Below are 21,890 nucleotides of genomic sequence, written 5' to 3'. Positions count from 1 at the left end.
GCAAAGATGCCCGGTCCATTTCACAGAGTAAAACAAGTATCAGATCAGAGCTGCTGTTGACTGGGACCTGAGGGCTTGCTCAGGCCAGCCCAGGCTCCACATGTGTCCTGAGATCTGTGAACTAGACTAGGAAAGCCCCCACCCTACCCCATCCCACCCCACCACACCTCACCCGGACTAACCACAGCAGCAAGGATGGTTGTCTGATGCCTGGACACAAAGAGCTGGGCCTCACATTGCCTTTCAAGGTCAGATTTGGCCATGGCCCAATGGGACCCAAGAGAACTGGCAGGAATAGAGCACAAGGGCCCACATATGCCTGGCACCCTGACCCAGCCCAGTTCAGTTATGTCACTGGGTCACCCTGTGACTCTGGGCTGGCCTTTTGCCCATTAGCACAAGTAGGTATATCCATCCCCAGAGGGTTTGAACAAACACAGCTTTCTGCCACCCTTGGAGTTTTCTGAGCAAGGGGTCCTGAGTGGGCCTGAGAATTTGCATTTCAAGTAGCTTCCCCTGGGTACTGGTACGGCCATCTGAGGTCCCATTTGAACAACTCCTGTTTTTAAACATGTCTCTAGTTGTATGTACCTAGAACATGTTCCTGCAGAGTATGTAGTCTAGGCCCAAGAAGTTCATAGGCTGAGAATCATACACACACACATACACGCACGCACACACACATGCACGCACACCATGGCGGTGAGGGTGAGGGTGGGCATTCCAAACATATCTGACAATAGATGGCTCTGGTCTAGTGCAGACCTAGAAGACTTCCGGGAGGAGATAAAAATCTAAATTTTCAAGCCAGGTGGTAGTGGTACACACCTTCAATCCCAAAGGCAGAGGAAGGCAGAGCTCTGAGTTCAAGGCCAGCCTGGTCTACAGAGTGAGTACCCAGGATAGCCAGGGCTGACAGAGAAATTCTGTCTCAAAGCAAACAAACATACAACAACAACAAAAAAAACTCAACAAAAATCAAAATTTCCATTATTACCGAGTATTGTTTGATTATTCAGTACAATAAACAAACTCCTTTTCTAGGGGTATATGTGAACCAGTAGAGAGGTGCACACACAGGGTCTACTCTGGGGCATAACTGTACCATAGAGAGGTGCACACACGGGGTCTACTCTGGGGTACACCTGTACCATAGAGAGGTGCACACACGGGGTCTACTCTAGGGTACACGTGCACCATAGAGAGGTGCACACACGGGGTCTACTCTGGGGTACACCTGTACCATAGAGAGGTGCACACATAGGGTCTACTCTGGGGTACACGTGCACCATAGAGAGGTGCACACACGGGGTCTACTCTGGGGTACACGTGCACCATAGAGAGGTGCACACACGGGGTCTACTCTGGGGTACACCTGTACCATAGAGAGGTGCACACACAGGGTCTACTCTGGGGTACACCTGTACCATAGAGAGGTGCACACACAGGGTCTACTCTAGGGTACACGTGCACCCATAGAGAGGTGCACACAGGGTCTACTCTAGGGTACACATGCACCATAGAGATGCGCACACACAGGGTCTACTCTAGGGTACACGTGCACCATAGAGAGGTGCACACACGGGGTCTACTCTGGGGTACACGTGCACCATAGAGAGGTGCACACACGGGGTCTACTCTGGGGTCCACGTGCACCCACAGAGAGGTGCACACACAGGGTCTACTCTAGGGTCCACGTGCACCCACAGAGAGGTGCACACACAGGATCTACTCTGGGGTACACGTGCACCCATAGAGAGGTGCACACATGGGGTCTACTCTAGGGTACACGTGCACCCATAGAGAGGTGCACACACGGGGTCTACTCTGGGGTACACGTGCACCATAGAGAGGTGTACACATGGGGTCTACTCTGGGGTACACGTGCACCCATAGAGAGGTGCACACACGGGGTCTACTCTGGGGTACACGTGCACCATAGAGAGGTGCACACACGGGGTCTACTCTGGGGTACACGTGCACCCATAGAGAGGTGCACACACGGGGTCTACTCTAGGGTCCACGTGCACCCATAGAGAGGTGCACACAGGGTCTACTCTGGGGTACACGTGCACCATAGAGAGGTGCACACACGGGGTCTACTCTGGGGTACACGTGCACCATAGAGAGGTGCACACACGGGGTCTACTCTGGGGTCCACGTGCACCCATAGAGTAGTGCACACACGGGGTCTACTCTGGGGTACACCTGTACCATAGAGAGGTGCACACATGGGGTCTACTCTGGGGTACACGTGCACCATAGAGAGGTACACACACGGGGTCTACTCTGGGGTACACGTGCACCCATAGAGAGGTGAACACACAAGGTCTACTCTAGGGTACACGTGCACCATAGAGAGGTGCACACAGGGTCTACTCTAGGGTACACGTGCACCATAGAGAGGTGCACACAGGGTCTACTCTTGGGCACATGTGCACCATAGAGAGGTGCACACACGGGGTCTACTCTGGGGTACACCTGTACCATAGAGAGGTGCACACACAGGGTCTACTCTGGGGTACACGTGCACCATAGAGAGGTGCACACACAGGGTCTACTCTGGGGTACACCTGTACCATGGAGAGGTGCACACACAGGGTCTACTCTGGGGTACACGTGCACCCTAGAGAGGTGCACACACGGGGTCTACTCTGGGGTACATGTGTGCCCATAGAGAGGTGCACACACAGGGTCTACTCTAGGGTACACGTGCACCATAGAGAGGTGCACACAGGGTCTACTCTAGGGTACACGTGCACCATAGAGAGGTACACACACAGGGTCTACTCTGGGGTACACGTGCACCATAGAGAGGTGCACACACGGGGTCTACTCTGGGGTACACGTGCACCATAGAGAGGTGCACACACGGGGTCTACTCTGGGGTACACGTGCACCATAGAGAGGTGCACACACGGGGTCTACTCTGGGGAACATGTGTGCCTATAGAGAGGTGCACACACGGGGTCTACTCTGGGGTACATGTGTGCCCATAGAGAGGTGCACACACGGGGTCTACTCTGGGGTACACGTGCACCATAGAGAGGTGCACACACAGGGTCTACTCTGGGGTACACCTGTACCATAGAGAGGTGAACACACGGGGTCTACTCTTGGGTACATGTGTGCCCATAGAGAGGATCACACACGGGGTCTACTCTGGGGTACACGTGCACCATAGAGAGGTGCACACACGGGGTCTACTCTGGGGTACACGTGCACCATAGAGAGGTGCACACACAGGGTCTACTCTAGGGTACACGTGCACCATAGAGAGGTGCACACACAGGGTCTACTCTGGGGTACACGTGCACCATAGAGAGGTGCACACAGGGTCTACTCTAGGGTACACGTGCACCATAGAGAGGTGCACACACGGGGTCTACTCTGGGGTACACGTGCACCCATAGAGAGGTGCACACACGGGGTCTACTCTAGGGTACACGTGCACCATAGAGAGGTGTACACATGGGGTCTACTCTGGGGTACACGTGCACCATAGAGAGGTGCACACACAGGGTCTACTCTGGGGTACACCTGTACCATAGAGAGGTGAACACACAGGGTCTACTCTGGGGTACATGTGTGCCCATAGAGAGGATCACACACGGGGTCTACTCTAGGGTACACGTGCACCATAGAGAGGTGCACACACGGGGTCTACTCTGGGGTACACGTGCACCATAGAGAGGTGCACACACAGGGTCTACTCTAGGGTACACGTGCACCATAGAGAGGTGCACACACAGGGTCTACTCTAGGGTACACGTGCACCCATAGAGATGTGCACACACAGGGTCTACTCTAGGGTACACATGCACCATAGAGAGGTGCACACACGGGGTCTACTCTGGGGTACACGTGCACCATAGAGAGGTGCACACACGGGGTCTACTCTGGGGTACACCTGTACCATAGGGAGGTGCACACACGGGGTCTACTCTGGGGTACACGTGCACCATAGAGAGGTGCACACACGGGGTCTACTCTGGGGTACACATGCACCATAGAGAGGTGCACACACGGGGTCTACTCTAGGGTACACATGCACCATAGAGATGTGAACACACGGGGTCTTCTCTGGGGTACACCTGTACCATAGAGAGGTGCACACAAGGTCTACTCTAGGGTACACGTGCACCCTAGAGAGGTGCACACACGGGGTCTACTCTAGGGTACACATGCACCATAGAGAGGTGAACACACGGGGTCTACTCTGGGGTACACCTGTACCATAGAGAGGTGCACACAAGGTCTACTCTAGGGTACACGTGCACCCTAGAGAGGTGCACACACGGGGTCTACTCTGGGGTACACCTGTACCATAGAGAGGTGCACACACGGGGTCTACTCTGGGGTACACCTGTACCATAGAGAGGTGCACACAAGGTCTACTCTAGGGTACACGTGCACCCTAGAGAGGTGCACACACGGGGTCTACTCTAGGGTACACATGCACCATAGAGAGGTGAACACACGGGGTCTACTCTGGGGTACACCTGTACCATAGATAGGTGCACACAAGGTCTACTCTAGGGTACACGTGCACCCTAGAGAGGTGCACACACGGGGTCTACTCTGGGGTACACCTGTACCATAGAGAGGTGCACACACGGGGTCTACTCTGGGGTACACCTGTACCATAGAGAGGTGCACACACGGGGTCTACTCTGGGGTACATGTGTGCCCATAGAGAAGCACCCACAGGATCTGATTTCGGGTTCATAACTCCTGTCTTCTTCCACGATGTATTATAGATCTTTCCATGTCTTACAGAGCATCAAGTTTTGCTCGTCTTCGCTCAGCACCCGATCTGGCTGAGAGCACCACGTGTTAGCCCTAACGGTCTTCACAGCATGCTTTTGACACGATGCCACTCAGATCATTATTCTCTAGAGCAGCAGTTCTACACCGATGCACTGTGACCCCTTTGGATGTCACCTGCCAGATATTTACATTATAATTCAGAACAGTAGCAAAATCATAGTTATAAAGTAGCAAGGAAATAATTTTGTGGCTGGGGGTCACCATAACATGAGCAGCTGTATTAAAGGGTCGCAGTGTCAGGAAGGTTGAGAACCACTGCTCTGGGGGATACTGAATGGTCCCTGTGCTCCCCAAGGGCTTCTGGTTAGAGAGCCAGCAGTCTGTGCTACACTGTGCTCCTCCACAAGGGGGCACACTCTCAACGGATGACCAGGAACCCCAAGGATGTATGCTTGAAGGAATCCAACTTTTTATTTCAAACGTTACTTACTGGGTGGTGGGTGTTGGGGGGAATCCTGCTTCCTTGTAGGTGTATGTAAGCATTTCTCTAGGCCAGTTCCAAAGGGTTAATCAAAGGATATAAACACTCTAAATTTTTCTACTTGTTGCCAAAGTGCCCTCCAAAAACATGCTCGTGCTGATATACTGCTATGTAATTCCCCATGGGAGCATTGCTTAAGATTAGTTCCGCTGGGTGCACGCCTTTAATCCCAACACTCTGGAGGCAGAGACAGACAGATCTCTGTGAGGTCAAGGCTAGCCTGGTCTACAGAGTGAGTTCCAGGACAGCCAGGGCTACACAGTGAGGCTCTTATTCACTGAGATCCAGTGACATCTGAGCTGATGTCTCCATTTTGCTGGGGGAAAAAACCCTACAAATCAGTGAGCTTAAAAGGAAATAGATGGAAGAGTTAGGTGGAAGGAAGAAATGAGGGAGGGAGGGAGGGAGGGAGGGAGGGAGGGAGGGAGGGAGGGAGGAATACAGGGAGGGAGGGAGGAAGACAGGGAGGGAGGGAGGAAGACATGGAGGGAGACAGGGAGGGAGACAGGCAGGGAGGGAGGGAGGGAGGAAGGGAGGGAGGGAGGGAGGGAGGGAGGGAGGGAGGGAGGGAGGGAGGGAGGGAGGGAGGGAGAAGACTCAACTGTCTGCTCTAAGGTTCTGGCTAGTGTCTTGCAGTCCTCTCTGGAGCTGCAAGGTCCCTTCCACTCCACAAGACAGTCATATCAAGATGCCCAGAAAGCTATGCCCTGGTCCCCAAGATCTGGACAGCATCTGATGTGCTGGTGGCTTCTTCCGTGTGGAGACACTTACCTCTGGCCTCCCAGGACTGGCCTCCTCTGGCCACTCCCTCTCCAAACATCGGAGGCCAGGTGTCCATGGGCCCTCATTCCTCTCCTGACTACTCACCCCTTAGCTGGTTTCACAGGTCTGGGCTTTATATACGGCTCTGCCTCCAGCTCCCTCGTGCTAGCCCCAGTCTCCGAGCACAGCTCCAGAGCTGGAGGCCAATCCGTCAGCTCTACTTACTCTTCCTAACGGCCCTGCCCAACCCAGAACACTTCATTTTTAACCCAAAATTACATCTCCCTCCACCTTTACTCCGTTTTATCCCACACACCCACACCCAAGCCATCAGCAGACACTATCAATTTTTTCCTCAAACACATCATCCCAGCCCTGACTATTCAGCCGCCGTCTGCCCCACGCTGCCCTTGCCCTGCTGGAATTGGGCACCTCGTGTGGACAATAGTTCAAACCCCCACAACAGAGTCACGACTACTGTGGCTGTCCCACACCAGCAAGCTCCTCCTAAGGCCTCTGGGGCCTGATCTACTCTCAGAACTCCCTTCCCATCACCATGGCCTCTGTCCTCCCTCAGCTGGGCTTGTCCTGCTTGTGTATGTGTGCCCCTGTCCCTTGTCTGTCCCCTTCTCAACACAGACCACAGATACCTTTTTTGTCTCTGAATATGTGAGGACCGCATGCTGCCAAGGGAATGCTCGGGGACTATTTGTTGAGTGTGTGAATGAATGAACGGATGAATGAATGAATGAACGGATGAATAAATAAATTAGTGGAGCCAGCGCTCTGTGATTTTACTCTCTGAAGAAGGCTCCCTTGGGAAGGACTCATAGGGCATACTCATCATGGCAGAACACTGGACACAGCCTGGACTGTGGCATAGGCTGAGCAATGGGTGTCGGCAGGTACCAGTAGGGCTTGCAGCATCCCTGGGATGCCGTGCTCAGCAGCCCCAACCAAGGGGCATGTGGGGCTTTCACACCTGCCAACCCACCCCACTCAGGAGGGAGCCTTGGGGCAGCCAGCAGCTGAGCGAGGCTGGCGGGGGGCCAGCATGCCTGCCAACAGCTGGCGCGGCTGCCAGGCAGCCGGGTAATCGTGTTAGCCAGCGGAAATTGGTCCAGGGAGTTTTTTTCCTTCGCCTCCCATTTTCTTTCTCTTCCCTTCCCCCTTGGAGCTGCAAGACTCAGAAGATTGATCTTCGCCTGAAACGGAGGAGATAACTCGATATAATGAACTCCACTGTCCCTCTTGCTGTTTGGAGCCTTTAAAAAATTTAACAGGGCTGGGGACAAAGGGGGGAAAGCTGTTCTCAGGGGCTCTCTGGAAGCCCCCAGACCTGCCCTTGGCCCCTCCCCCTCCTTGGCTTCTGCCTCCCCCCCCTCCCGGTTCCCCTAGGATGCCTTCATGGAACAAGGTTAAAAATATCCCCTTTCTCTTGCAGGTTTGAAAAAATAATAATTTTGGTAAGGTCAGGACTGGGCCCGCCAATGGTCCTCCTTCCCACAGCCCCCAGCCTCAGGGCTGACCACACTCCCCAGAGTCACCAACCTGCCTAGGGGGTGACGCGTTAGCTCTTCAGCAGGCCAATCGCCCACTGAGGCACTGGCAGCTGTGTGGCTTTTGTTCCTGTAACAGCTCTTTAAAGAGCTGCCTAATGACACAAAGGAGCCGGCTGGCTGTGCCCAGGCACTGTGCACACCTCACTGGGGTCCCCTCAGCCCTCAGCCCCACCTCTTTCTTCCTGGCAGCTCCTCAGCTGGTGCCCTGCCCACTTCACATAGCTGTTCAGTAGGTACCTACTCTGTGCCAAGCACTGGGCTGGGAGCTGGGACCACCAAGCCCTGAGATCCCTGACCTAAAGAACCTTATAAAGAAAGCCTGGTGACAAAGGCAACCATCACCCAATGACCACAGTGGAAAGAGCTCTGCGGGAAGGGAGCACCCAGTGTACGGCAGTGATCAACGAAGGCCTCCCTGAGGAAGTGTCTTTGTACTGAGAAAAGGGCTGGGCAGGAGCGAGGCTCCAGTGTTATAGAGAGCGTGCATCTCAATGGGGTCCCTCACCTGGTGCTCTCCACTTGCAGAAGGAGAACAGACTCACAAGTTAGTCAGTACCCAAAGCCTGGTTCACATGCCCTCTGCCTGCCAGGTCTTGTTAAACCCAGTGCACCTTTCACAATACAGTTCAATGCTTCTTTGGTAGCCCTTATCTCAGTGGATGTCAGGAAACTTCTCTGGTTTTCAATCCTTTGCTCTTAGACTCTGAGGATCAGCTTAATCTCTGGCACTCTCCAATCCAAAATACAGGCGAAGCCAAGGACTGTGGACCCAGGAAAACTCCCAGCTCCCCTGCCAAAATGTTTTTATCCCAGCCCCCTGCTATCCCACAAGCAGTAGATCTGGTCACCAAGGAAGGTCTGTGGCCTGTGCTCCCCACAGGAACCCCTACTGGTAATAAGAACCAAACAATCTGACTTTGTGGTTCTCCAGGCAAGCACCTTCCCACCCCAGTTTCCCTGTGCAACCTCCTGGAGACTGCAGGCAGCAAGGGACCTGGAGGTTCAGGAACCAGTGCAAACCAGCCCTGCCCTGCTTCTGGGAGCAGAAGCTCAGGCATCCATGCTGACCTGGAAAAACTTGCCAAGACCTCAGCAGAAACAGAGACCATGGGGGCCTGAAGGAGCCCTGGGTTCAGAGGAAGGGACGGGGCTAGTGAGGCAGAGGGTAAGAGCAGTTTGGACCCTACATTGGGTAGAAGGCACCGTGGTACAGGGGTAACTGCATGACTAGTCCAAAGAGAGGGTCTGCTCTGGGGAATCCAGCCAGCCTAGCTGAACCACCCCAAGGCCAGGTTGGAACAGGTCAAAGGCGCTGCCAAGTGTTAGGGGATGGGGCATAGTTTTAGAAGCCTCTGAATTAGGAGGGGCCCCAGGCTCTCCACACAGAATCTTGCAGCCATTGCACAGAGAGGCAGACAGAGAAAGCCTTTGCACTGTCCCTAGGCCACCTGCCCTCTGAGACGCTCTCTGAGATGGGCACCTATATCTCGCTTTACTGAGGGGGAAACTGAGGCTTGAGTTAAAACAACTAACCAAGGACATGGTGAGTTGCTCATGGTGGGGAGAGAACTGAACCCAGGTGTGTGCAAAGGCAAAGGAGCTGACCACTGTAACCAAACAGGACAGAGAAGCCACACAGATCCCAGCCAGAAAACTAGAAATTCTGAACTTGTATTCAGCCCACGAGATAAGATGAGGTCATGGCATAGTTGAGGAAAACTCATTCCAAGGATGACATGCTGTTGAAGGAGACAGGAACTTGAAGGTTTGCCTTTGGCAGAGACTGGAGGGAAGCTGACCACCAAAGAACTGCCCTTGTGGCTAAGTGTGGCCAGTTCTAGCTGTCCCCACATAAGGATCCCCTTACTGCCAGCCCATCCTTTGAACCCCACAGGTTCACAAGAGAGCCTGCGGCATGGTAAGGAACTCAAGGAAGGCCTTCAGGGATATATGAGTAAGGCCAGAGCCTCCTTCACCTGTACGAAAGAAACGATGAATGAGCACTTCAGCTGGCCAGAGGGAGCTCTCCAGCCTCTGCTGCCTGCACACCCTAGCTAGAAGGGGTTCCTGGAGGAGAGGCAGGGTTCCCCTTTTCCTCTAGTCTCCTCCCCTCCCTCATCCTGCCATCTCTCTCCATTCATCACCAGCTTACCTTTGGCACATTTGCCCACCTGTTCCAGGTACAAGCACCCAGAGCTCCTTAGGGATTGGACAGAGGGTGCCCCCATATCCTGTGTAAAAATAGGAGTGTAACTCCCACCTCCAGGTGGTGAAAGGGGACAGGAAGGGGCCCAGACTTGGGACCAAGGGGAATCAGAGCTTAACCTTCCTAGCCCGTGATCTCTAATCTGTGTCCCGTGCCCTGTGCCTTACTTCTTCTTCTTCTTTTTTTTTTTTTTTAGTTGTTGTTGTTGCTTTTTGAGACAAGGTTTCTTTTTTCTGTGTAGTCCTGGCTGTCTTGGAACTTGCTCTGTTGTCCAGGCTGGCCTTGAACTCAGATCTGCCTCCTTTGCCTCCAAAGTGTTGGGATTAAAGATGTGCACCACCATGGTCCAGCTTTCGCGTGTTTTTCTAAAGGGATGAGTAGGGTACAAAGAGCCCAGGTCAAGATTCCTGGAGAGCCCACTTGGGGCAAAGTGGGGAACAACTTTGCTTCTCTCACCTTAGAGTCTTTCCACAAATTACAGTTCTCTATGAAAGTAGAGGTACAGACATGGAGCCGGTGGCTTAGCCTCACCTTAACATGCATTGGGAGGACAGCTGGATGCGGGAAAGAGGCTGAGATTTGCTTCTACCGCAGTGGGCAGCAAATTTCCAGCCCTCGGGAGAGGAGCTTCAGGTCAGACAGCTGGGTGGACATCAGGGGGCTGCAGGGGTGCTTCTGGGAGTCAGGGCTGGGGTCATCCCAATTGGACATACAACAGGTGGGGTTAGTGGACTTGTGCAGTGATTGCTTAGAGTCCTGAGAGCAACCGAGCAGCTCCACTTTTCCTTCCAAACCATAGAGCTAACAGCAAAGTGTTTCTAAGCTCCTGCTACGAGGTCCCAGTGCTCCAGGTCCCATTGGACCCACAGGTGAGAGAAGGTCTTGCCTACAACAAGCCTAAGAAGAGAAGTCTGTGGGCAAAGCCTGGATGGACCAGCAACTTCCTGTGGGAGGCTACAACACTGGCGGGACACCAGAAACCTCTAGACACTGGGATTGCCCCAGGCAGAGCTTTGGAATCAAGCACGTGTCAGCCTGGACCCTGAGCCTCCCTTAGCAACCAGTTCCCAGCCATAGGCCACTTCCCAGTCCACTGATTGCCAGATTTCCAGGAGACTCCATAGCTAGCACTGAACAAGCACTTCCCAAGCGCGGCCTCATCAACCATGCAACACCGCAGTCAGTGCAGTGCAGACCCTTTCATGGCGGAATCAAGACAGGGGCTTAACGCCTCCTCCAACAAGGTCAAGCACACAGAGCTGGTAAATGTTGCTGTTAGGATGCATGGCTGGGCAGCTGCTGCACAGCTGGACAGCTGCTCTGGACCCTCCAACCAATGCACTATAGTTGGGCCAAGTCTTCCCACCTTCTAAAGATCCCACGAATGTCCACACCCACTGCCACACCCCACTGAGCTGGTCATCCCTGGGAGACCCCTCGGATGCCCTCCTTAGAGTGAGGCCTGGAGACCCCTCCTAAGGTGGAGGAGGAGACCTGCATGCATCATAATGGGGCGCTATGAGCCAGGCCTTATGCCAATGCTTCACACGCATTGACCAGGGATTGGGATAGGGTGGAGGGGGGGGGATGGGCAAACCACTGTGTGTGAAAGGAGAGCAGTGTATGGCCACGGATGGTCCCAGGGCCACCTGGGAAGGATATAGAGCACCTAGGCCTAAGGAACAGAAGAGTCTAAGGACAGGGAGAGGATCAGTCAGTCCACAAGCATTGTCCAGAACCCCCCATAAGTAGATGTGAGTCAAGAGTATTTTCCAGTTTACTGCATGGGGTCACCATTCTCTCAACCCATGCCGTAGGCAACTCTTCCTCTCTCTCTCTCCCTGTCTGATCCCTGCCAAACTGTTTTTTTTTTTTAGGTTGAAAGCCCATGTTGCTACCTCCTCCAAGAAGCCAGCTCTGATTGTCCTCATAGCCCAAAGAGGACCCTGTACCTGTGATGTAACTTAGGGTACACCTAAAAGGCAAATCTAGCCCCACATCACTGAGGTGAAGGGTGGTCAGGTTACAGAAGAACTCCTGTGAGGGAGGGGAGCCCTGTCTGGAAAATACCAGGCCCCTGGCCTGCAGGAGCTCAGGTGGGAGCTGACTGTACCTGCTGGCAACAGAGCCAGCATGATGGATGATACCACTCAGGAAGAAATAAATCCCGAGGCTCGTGTGCCAGGTGAACTGGGGGCGCATTCATCTTAGAGATGCTTAATGAATGTGTTAGCTGCAGTAGACAACAGCAAATACATCTGCCTCCTACCCCCTAATACCTCAGACCCCAGGGACACCCACAGACCTACCCCCTTCTCAGGTTTTTATAGAATCAGGGAAGGGGTCCAGTAAATGATTGGTGCAGACCAAAACCCCCATCTTACAGATGGCAAAACTGGGGCCAGAGGGGTACAAACTTCCCCAAAGGCACACAGGGAAGGAGAAGAAGAGGCCAGGCCCCAGCCTCACCCTCATGGCCTCTCCTTCAGAACTTGCTAAGCCAGAGGTCTTCAACCTGGAGCTCTCAACCTCTTTGGGTCGAATTCCTCTCTTACAAGGGTTGCTTAAGAAAATCGGGAAACACAGATATTTACATTATGATTCATAATAGTAGAAAATTACAGTTATTAAGTAACAACAAGGATAATTTTATGGTTGGGGATCAGCATAACATAAGGCTGCTATGGGGGCTGCGGGACCTTGGGGTGGGTTTTGCTGTGCCCAGAGGTGTACAACCCTCCTGAGTCCAGCCTCTCAGAGTTGTTCCCAAGGAGGTCATGTTTTTCACACCACGTCACCCTCTGAAAAAGCCACACTTTCCACACTTCTTCCATAGGCAGGCAGAGATTTTCAAAGAACAAAGAAACTGTCTTTAGAACCCGAATTCATGTCCCTGAGCCTCTTTGGGACTCAGTTTCCCCTTCTGTAGCATGAGAGAGAAATCCACTTTGTGCTATCCCTGAGGAGGAAGAGCCAGCAAGTGGGCATGGCCAACCTGCCATGGTCTTGCAAACCCCTGCAACCAGAGTGCTCACCACCAAGAGGAAGCCCTGCACTTTGAGCAGGAGCCAGAGAACATGAGGAGAAGGTAGAGAAGGCTAGCCCTCTGCTGATCCTCCCACCCATCCTACTCCAGGAACCCTCATGCCTCCCTCCCAGTCCCCTGCCTAGAAAGAGTCCAAGCCCATTCTCAGATGCTGGCCCCAACTAGGCTTCTCTGAGGCCTTTGTTGCACTCTGGCCCCAGGGAATACCCAGCACCCACAGCCCTGCCCTAGGGTTAAGCCTCACTGGAACCTGGTCCTGTTTCTCAGAGCAATTTCCCACACCTGGTCTCATGGTCCATGTAAGAATATGGAGGAGGCTCCAGCAGGGCTGTCAGCTTGCCCAGGGTCTCCACAGTTCAATAGGGCCTAGAGCAGAGGTCACTAAAACCTGATCTTATTTCCCCAAAGACACCGTTTAGGAAGCACCTATGTGGGCCAGACCCTGGTTCCTTCTCAGGAACACACTCCTTTCACCACACCCACGGCCACGCCCACGGTGCTGCTGCTATGACCCTCTTTACTATCATGTGGGAAGGCTGCTCCTGAACCTCTCCAAGGCCCTGCCAAAGACCATCTAATAGCCCAGACTCTCAGCCAAGTCCCGAAAAGAAGGGCAGGTTTCTGGTCATTTATTAGCCATCCAGGTAGTCAATCATCTTCTCTTGACCAATGAACAGTGGGCTGGTTAGGAACTTCAGCTGTAGTGGCATTTCAATTGTATTTTAATAAATAAAGACTGCCTGAAGAGCTGAGAGTGAAACAGTCCCACTGGTCCGCCTTACAGACAGGTTATGGTAACACACACCTTTAATCCCAGTAACCACAGTGACACGCACCTTTAATCCCAGTAGCCACAATGACATACACATTTAATCCCAGGAGCCACAATGACACACATCTTTAATCCCAGTAACCACAATGACACACATCTTTAATCCCAGTAGCCACACTAGTTGCCATAGAAATCAGGTGGTGCATGCCTTTAATTCCAGTGGTACACGCCTTTAATTCCACCCCTAGGGAGGAATATAAAACAGGGTGAGACAGCTCTCAGACACAGTCTCATTTTGAGATTCTGGGAGGAAGGATCACCATTTCAGACTGAGGTCGAGGTAAGAGCCAGTGGCTGGCTGTTTTGCTTTTCGGATCTTCAGGTTGAACCCCAATTTCTGACCCTGAGTTTTTATTGATTTTGCTGTATTCAGAGTTGTTGAAATCTACACAGATGTCCAGTTTGGGAATGGATGAGACTAGCCTGAGCTCAGGAATAAATATTTCTAGAGTCTTCTCAGAGTGGATCACTACTTCCACGCTGTCTTCCTAGCAGCCCTGGAGAGGGCGAAATCATGCCCACTTTACACAGAGAATGAGCCTCCTCGGTCCAGGCTCACATCCGACATTGGATCTGAACCTGGCTCTGCCTGAATTTGAAGAGGGGTGTTCTCCTTTGCTGCCCTTCCCACCCCCAAATGGTGGAAAATACAACCAGAGCATCCCTGGAGAGAGAGAGACAGAGCCCAGTGTCCCAGATGCCCTCTGTGATGGCCTTGCCAGCTCTCGAGGTTTGCAGCTGGCTGAGTCTGACCCCAGGGTGGGGAAGGACACCTGCTGCCTTCCTCTGGGGCCGCCTCCCTGTCTCTGTGTCTCCCACTCACAGTAGCAAATGAGTAAGAAGAATAGAATTACAGTTTGGCTACACAAGACACAGAATTAGCAGGATTAAATATAAATAGCTATTAAAAGTGCCTTATAATTAAATTCATTTTCCAGTTATTTGTTTTACACACACACACATACACGCCCACACGTGTGCACACACACATGAGTTTGCATCCCCAGCTCTACACAGAGTGGGTGTCGAGGCCCCCAAATGCTAACCAGCCTCCTCCCACTGTTGCCTCTTCCTTGGAGCTCTCATGTCTGCTCTCCCTGCTTCTCTCCCCTCCCTGGCCCTCTTCTGATTTCCCCGCAACTCTTCCCAGAGGAATGAACGCCATCAATTACTACTACAGCTATTCCCATGTGCTGAGAAAGACACTTGACACCCATCACCCCCTTTTATTCTACCCAAAGATGTTTTGTCACTCAATAAATACTTGGTTGAGGGCCAAGTGTTTAATATTATTTAATCCCCACAATGCCATTCATCCCTCCATTAAGCAAATACTAGTTGAGCATCTACTACATGCCAAGGTTTGGTAAATGCTAGAAATATGTCAGCCTGCAAGATTCCCTTCCTCTTCTCTTAAGAAGCACAGAATCAGAGTTGGAACTTATCAAGAGTCAGGCCAAGGGGAAGTCAGAGAGGTCAGGGAAAGCCCAGAAGGCATATGCTGGAGTGGAATACTTTGGACTGTGAGAACATGTTCCTTCTTTCTCTATGTTTAGGGCAAGAAATAGAGTAGGCATATCAGCAGGTTGACCTCTCTCCAACTACGCCTCTGAGTGGCCCTGTCTTCTCGTCAGTCCTCAGCGTCCTTCTCTGCAGAGTGGGAGGAAATCTGCCCCTGTCTATATGGAGTTAGTCAACAGCACTGTTAGAGTACTTTACATTGACACAGAGCTCCAGGAGGCAGTGACCTCCAGTGACCTCCATCACCATCACCAATTAGGACCCCCACGGAGCACCATCAAATGGAAGAGAACATGAAATGCCATGAAGTCCCACAGAGAGAGTTGACAAGGCCTGTGATGGCGGGGTACCCTTGAAGGACAACAGAAAGCTTTGGAGTTGGGGACCCCCGAAGAGCTTCTAGGGCAGAGGTCAATGCCTTGGGCTTGTCAACCAGTCTCTTGTGCTCTGATGACTTGGTCTGATCTTTGGACATTCCCCTGGGGCTGCAGGAAGATGCCAGCCCCAAAGTCTGGGAAAGGGTCACTTCTAACACATTATTATCTGAATTCAGTCATTCAAACTTTCCCACAGCCTCCTGAGCCCTAGCAGAGGTGAGGTGAAAAGATCACCCTCCTGGGGATGGAGGGCACACAGCAAGGTGGCAATGCACACGTGCCCAAAGTGAACAAGGTGTTAGGCAATGCCAAGGTAAAGGTTTGGTCCTCAGCAGTAACCATAGGCTACCAGCACATTCTAAACCATGGTGTGTGTTGCACACTCAGCTCTGCCAATCACCCAAGCCAAACAGCACCATCTCACTCTGCAAATGTGACCAATCCCCTTTACAAAGGGAGGTGACTTGAAACTCAGAGGTTAGTTAGTTGTGCCTTGGCCAAGATCACAAAGCCTACACTTAAGAGAGCTGGGGAATAAAACACAGATTTATGTGTCTCCCAAGCTCCTGCTGGGAACATAGAGTCAAGGAAGCAGTGCCCTGGGAAATCACTGGCCCTGGCTGTTACCCTCCTGTCATACCCAAGGCAGGCTACCCATTCTGCTCGCTTCCCAGAGCCCCACTACTCAGCCAGATAGAGTCCAACAGTGAAGGGTTTTGTCCTGAAGGAGGTGACTGAGTTAATAGCAGAGGCCCAATCTCCTTCTTGGTGAGGACATTCATTGCCCAAAGGCAAACACAGTCCCACAATGTCCGGCAAAGTAACTCAGGCAGCTGGCCAGAGCAATGCAAATCAATGGGCAGCAAGAGACGCTTCTCTGGCCCAGGCTCCACACAGGGCCCTGGGGCTCTGTCCCATCTTTTTGGCAAATGCTGAGGAAGAGAACACAGCCTGTGCTAGATGGGAAAGATTACAGACTGAGTGCTGAGACACAGAGGTCCTCACAGACAACTACAATCTATTGTCACTTCTAGATGAAATCAGCTGACCCCAAGTAAGGAGGGGTGACATCAGGCCAGGCAACATCACTGGAAACTGGGTGAGAAATCCCACAGTGTCCATGTCTGGTCATCTGTGTGGCCTCAGGACCTTGAGTAGCCCCTTTGCAAGAACGCTATCTATGTTCCAGCTCCCAGTGGTCATCTGCCCTCAGCCCACAGGGCATCTCACCACCACCTACGCACATCCTTAGCAACTAGGCTGCTTCTCCCTCCTCTCAACAGTCCTAGGTGCCAACTCCTCCTGGGGGCTTTCCCTAACTGCTCCACCCTATGAGACACTGTTCCGCCTCACAGACACCACAGAGCCAAGCCCACAGTTGATGGTCTGTACTGCGCCCAGCATCCCACCTGAAATGGTGAATGAGACATTATTTTGTGGGTCTCACATGCAGGGGAGAACAGAAATATGATGTCAAACCCTGAGCTTGCCACAGAGATGGGAACACAGGAGGGGCTATGCTCCCTGTGTGTGTTTGCTGACAACATTGCAAAGTCCTTTTAAAGTTTCCCCATCACAGTAGGGATTGAGAGGCCAGAATATATGAAGTTCAGCCCCAAAGCTGAGCTTTCTGTGTGTGATTGAATGTCTCGAGAATTCTTTGGGTTCTGTTGTGTTCTCATCTGTGCAAGTAGAGCTGGGGTCAAACTGACCTCTGGGGTAATGTTCCTCTGGAAAGAGCTAGGGGCATCAGAAAAGCTGAGTGCTGTCCGTGGTGCTGAACGTGTGTGTCCCGTTCTATGCTGGAAAGCTCAAAGAATGGAAGCCAAGGAACGGAGGCTGAGGGAGCACAGTCATGGGGAACGACAATCTGACTGAGCTGCTGTTTGTATGCACTGTAAGGGACTATTGGTGTGAAGGCTGAGGGAGGACAGCCATGGAGAACAACAATCTGACTGGGCTGCTGTTTGTATGCACTGTAAGGGACTATTGGTGTGAAGGTTGAGGGAGGACAGCCATGGAGAACAACAATCTGACTGGGCTGCTCTTTGTGAGCACTATAGAAGACTATTGGCATGGAGGCCACTCACTCAGACCGGTGGGGAAGGCTCTGCCTCAGCCATTAAAGAATCAACAATTCAGCCAAGGCTCCAAGCCACACTGAAAACACTTTCTGATGAGAGGAGGGGCTGGAAACACGCATACACCATGTGTGCATACACATGCACATGCACACAATGTTTATGTAAACATCATATGGCCAAGCCTTGCAACATCAAGCTTGCCAATCCAGGGAGGGGTATTGTCACACTTGTATCTCACCCCCAAAAAAGTTCAGGACACCCCTCAAAGATGTACTCAATAGAAAGGAAAATGAATCCCCACTCCTGGGTCCTTCATCCCCTCCATCATTCAGAGGGCTACTGTCCAATCTTTCCTTCCAACCGTGCCAGGCGCCTGTCTCTATGAAAGACAAAGAAGGCATGTGTGGTGGGGGAAAGTGGGCAACAGGCCCAGAACTGGGAGAGGAAGTGGAAGAGGGAGGGGTGGGAGGAAGGCAGGGAGAAAAAGAAGGAAGAAGGAGGAGGGAACGAGGAAAGTGAAGAAAAAAAGAGATGGAAGGAAAGATAGTGGAAGGGAGGAAGGGAAGGAGAGAGGGAGGGGGAAGAGGAAGGAAGTTATTTGATTGGTTGGTTGCTTGGTTCCTCCACCACCGCAGTACAGATCTTGGCAGGCCCTCTGCTGGCCCAGACATCGTCCTCTTCTGAATAATTTCTCCAGCAGAAACTCCATAATTATGGGTAATAACAATCACTCTGATTTGTATGTATTGAGCACCTTTCAGCCTGGGATCTCCAAGTGCTTCACCAACATTAATTAATTCATTAGGCACACCCGCCTCTCTGGGACGGAGCGACAGGCTGCTCCACCCAAAGTGGCACAGCTGGCTGTGGGGTAGACAGCAGGTGGTGGTCCCAGCATGGGCTTGTATTAGGTGTCCTTGGAGGGAGGCTCTGATGAGTCTGGAGAGTACTATCTGCCCAGCACCCCTCCCCCAGATCCTGCCTCTGGTTGTTTCTGCAGGATTATTTCTGTGCCCTTCTCAGGCCATGCCAAGAGTAGTCAGGAAGGCATTAGTCCACCTAGCATAGCCCCGACCTCAGGCCCACTTGGGAGATCCATATACTTCCATGAAACACAACTTCTTTGCTTGTAAAATGGGGCCTCCAACCCTCCAGCCTGGAGGTAGTTGTGACACTTGAGCGGCAGGTCCTTCAGACCTGACCATGGCTGTGCACAGGAAGAGAGAGCATTTGCCTCTGCCATCTGGGCCTGCAATAAGGGACAAGGCCTTATGGAGTTACAAACTCTTCCTAGTTCAGTCCTTTCCTTCTAGGAACAAATAGGCCCAGGCAGTCCCTACTCTGCCCCCCTTAAGATCCTGGGGACACCTCTCACAGATGACAGCTCTTAGTCCTTCAGCTATAGCCCAACTCTAGCCGGACCTCATACTGGCCTTATGGAAAAGCAAGACTCAAGAATCTGACGAGAAGGTTCCTCCCAAAGGCCAGGCTTAGAATCTCATGTATAAGAGGAGACTCCAGGGCTCAAAGCAGACCCCCAAACTTACAGATAGTAGACAAATCCAAGGTCATCTCTTCCAGACCTTCTTGGTGTCTATAAGGAGACTGGTGCACGGAGAGGAAGAACCACAGGCTTTGAAATCCATCCTGAAATTCAGTCCCAGCAGGACAGTTTGTGTTGTCATCTTGAGCAGATGACTACCCACAAGCCCCTGTTTCTCTATCCAGAAGTGAAATGACCTCAGCCATGTCCAAGTAGCAGGCACAATGCCACCCACACTGCTAACTAAGTGGGAACTAAGACTTCCCACTTGTCACCCTCCCAGAGGTCCTACGGAGCATTCCCTAACTGGTTTCATTTCGCCAGTATCTCCCAAGCAACCACCGGGCTGGGTGCTTTGCAGTCACCTCTCTAGCCTCTGCTCAAGGACCTTATAGGCCACTCTCGCCCCTCCCTCAAGATGTCTATGTCTGCCCTTGCTGGTTCCTCCACCTCAGGTGCTCTCCTTCCCCTCTGCAAAGTTTGGGACCCTGCAATTCCCCATGACTCAATTAGACCCTCCTCCAGAAAACTTCTCTGGAAGCCTCGATTTGGTTTAGCATTTAACCACTTCAATGTCCTTATCTCAGGCCTGGCTGAGGCTTGGCCCTCTCCACCAGAGTTTTAAACAAGTCTCCTCTCCAGTCTGTAGGGACAATGTGGCTGAGAAAAGGCTCACTAGGAGCATCTGGGTCTGGCCTTGGTGACAAGGAACATACAAAGAGCCAGGACAGACCCTGCCCCATTCAGCCCACTTACCTCTGCAGGATCCTTCACCATGGGTGGTGCCAATAGTTCTACCCTTCTGGAAAATGCCTTATATCTCTGGAGCCCATGCTCTTAAGCACACAGAACTCAGACAGTGCAACAGCCACACTGGAAGACATGGCCACAAACACACAAGTAGTGAATACACAATGACCGAGTTGGGCATAAATTCTCACACATGCATTTACAATAAAATATGCAGGGACTCACTTGTGTGCACCCTCAGAAGCTAGCTTCATAAGGTATATACTGCCAGACAAGGACCAGAAACACATCCCTGAACACAGGGGAGCAAACATTCTCATGCCACTCCCTGCAAGGAAGGCCAAGCTGGAGCTGGACTCAGTGCTCCTAGCTGGTAAGGTGAGGATATGGTCCTTCCCAGAGCACCACAGCCTGGCTTTCTGTTACTTCTGCATATTAGTCTCTTTTAAAAGCCCTGTGTGAACACGCTCACTTGAAAGACAATGACAAAGGCACCACTTAAGGAAGACACGCTGCTTCAGGGGACAGTCCCCCTCCACTGCCTCCCTGGGGGGCACTGCATAGTGCTACATGTGTTTGTACCATAGGACTCCATTGTCACACGCCCTCATGTGCACCGCACACTCAGCTGTGCTCATCACATGCTCAGCCCATGGGATTACCACCATCCTTCTTGTGCAGGTCCCCCTATGCCTACAGACTCTCAGCTCTACAACCTGTGAGACAGGATAAGAAACAAAGGGAAAGAAAATCTAGTTTGGGGGATTTGTCCTGTCACCCTTGAACAGGGGGAGGTCCCAAAGTCTACCTTCTCATCTCTTGGCCAAGGCTTCTCTTCCCTGATTCGGGGGCCATACTTTGCAGGAGGCCTTCTGGTCCTTCAGGAATTATTGTGACTTGATGGTTGGGACCGCATCTCAGTCTTCCTAAGGGTTCCTGGCTCTGATCTGAGAACACTCAAGACCCCAGAACAAGAATGTTTGGGGTCAGGCTCATCTGGCACTGGCCAGGCACCTTGACCATTGACCCTAAAACACAGCACCTGGGGGTGGGAGGACCCTGTCAGCCACAGCAAGACATGATGATAGGAAAGCCATGCAGGCAGAGGCTGGACCCCTATAGTCCACGTGGGGATGATGTTTCTTGCTGATGCTTCGGTTTCCTCATGGGTCAATGGGACATTTGAAGACCTAGTCAAGATGTCTTTGATGTCCCAATGCCAGGCAGAAGGTATACAGGTCTCCTGGACTGTTGGGTTTGTCATTGTTTCATGCAAAGTCCTATTCTCTCTGTGGACCCTGAATTGCAGTGATGCTTCCTCAAGTCCCAGGGACAGGGTAACGAGAATCATCCACAGGCAGAGGCTGCCCTGAAACTAACAGCAGACAGGGAGGAGCAATAAGCAGTCCAGGTCTTCTAGTCCAATCCAGGCCAGAGCTCGCTGAGCTCCCTGAGTCTGGGATGCAGGGCCTCACTCTCGCATGGACCCCAGGCCCCAGGCTTGGTGAGAAGCCCAATCTCCAGCTTGTTAGCCCAGATCTGTTCCGTAGTCACTGCAGGCTGCCTCTCCTAGCCTTGGCTGTGTCAGCCATAATAATATATGAAGAACATTCATTTATTCTCCAACTTCCCACTCAGGAAAAGATAGATGACACTGTAGGAAAGGATTTATCTTGACACCCAGCTTTCAGCAAAGTGAGGCTAATTTAAACATTTAAGTCAATGGCTCGCCCCTCCCTACCCCTCCCAGGTTTTTTTTAATGGTGACACATGGGAGGGAGGTTGGAAATGTACCAGTCCACGCAGCTCGAGGTTGGAGGCAAAGGAAAGGGAAAGGGTGGTTTAGTAGAGTTTCCTCTTGCTTTTTTCCCAGCCCTGTCTCTGCATCCAAATCCA

General features: G+C 52.1%; 1 protein-coding gene across 7 annotated transcripts in view; it reads right to left on the bottom strand.

Annotated features, from left to right (window-relative positions):
- Lingo1 (leucine rich repeat and Ig domain containing 1) overlaps positions 1-21,890 on the bottom strand; it is a 189,420-nt gene that overhangs the window by 113,898 nt on the left and 53,632 nt on the right. The gene's annotated exons all lie outside the window — the stretch shown is intronic.

The sequence above is a fragment of the Microtus pennsylvanicus genome, chromosome 3 (genome assembly GCF_037038515.1).
Source record: "Microtus pennsylvanicus isolate mMicPen1 chromosome 3, mMicPen1.hap1, whole genome shotgun sequence".
NCBI classification, from domain to species: domain Eukaryota; kingdom Metazoa; phylum Chordata; class Mammalia; order Rodentia; family Cricetidae; genus Microtus; species Microtus pennsylvanicus.
Note: the sequence above shows the minus strand (reverse complement) of the source record. Positions and strands in the feature narration are given on the sequence as shown.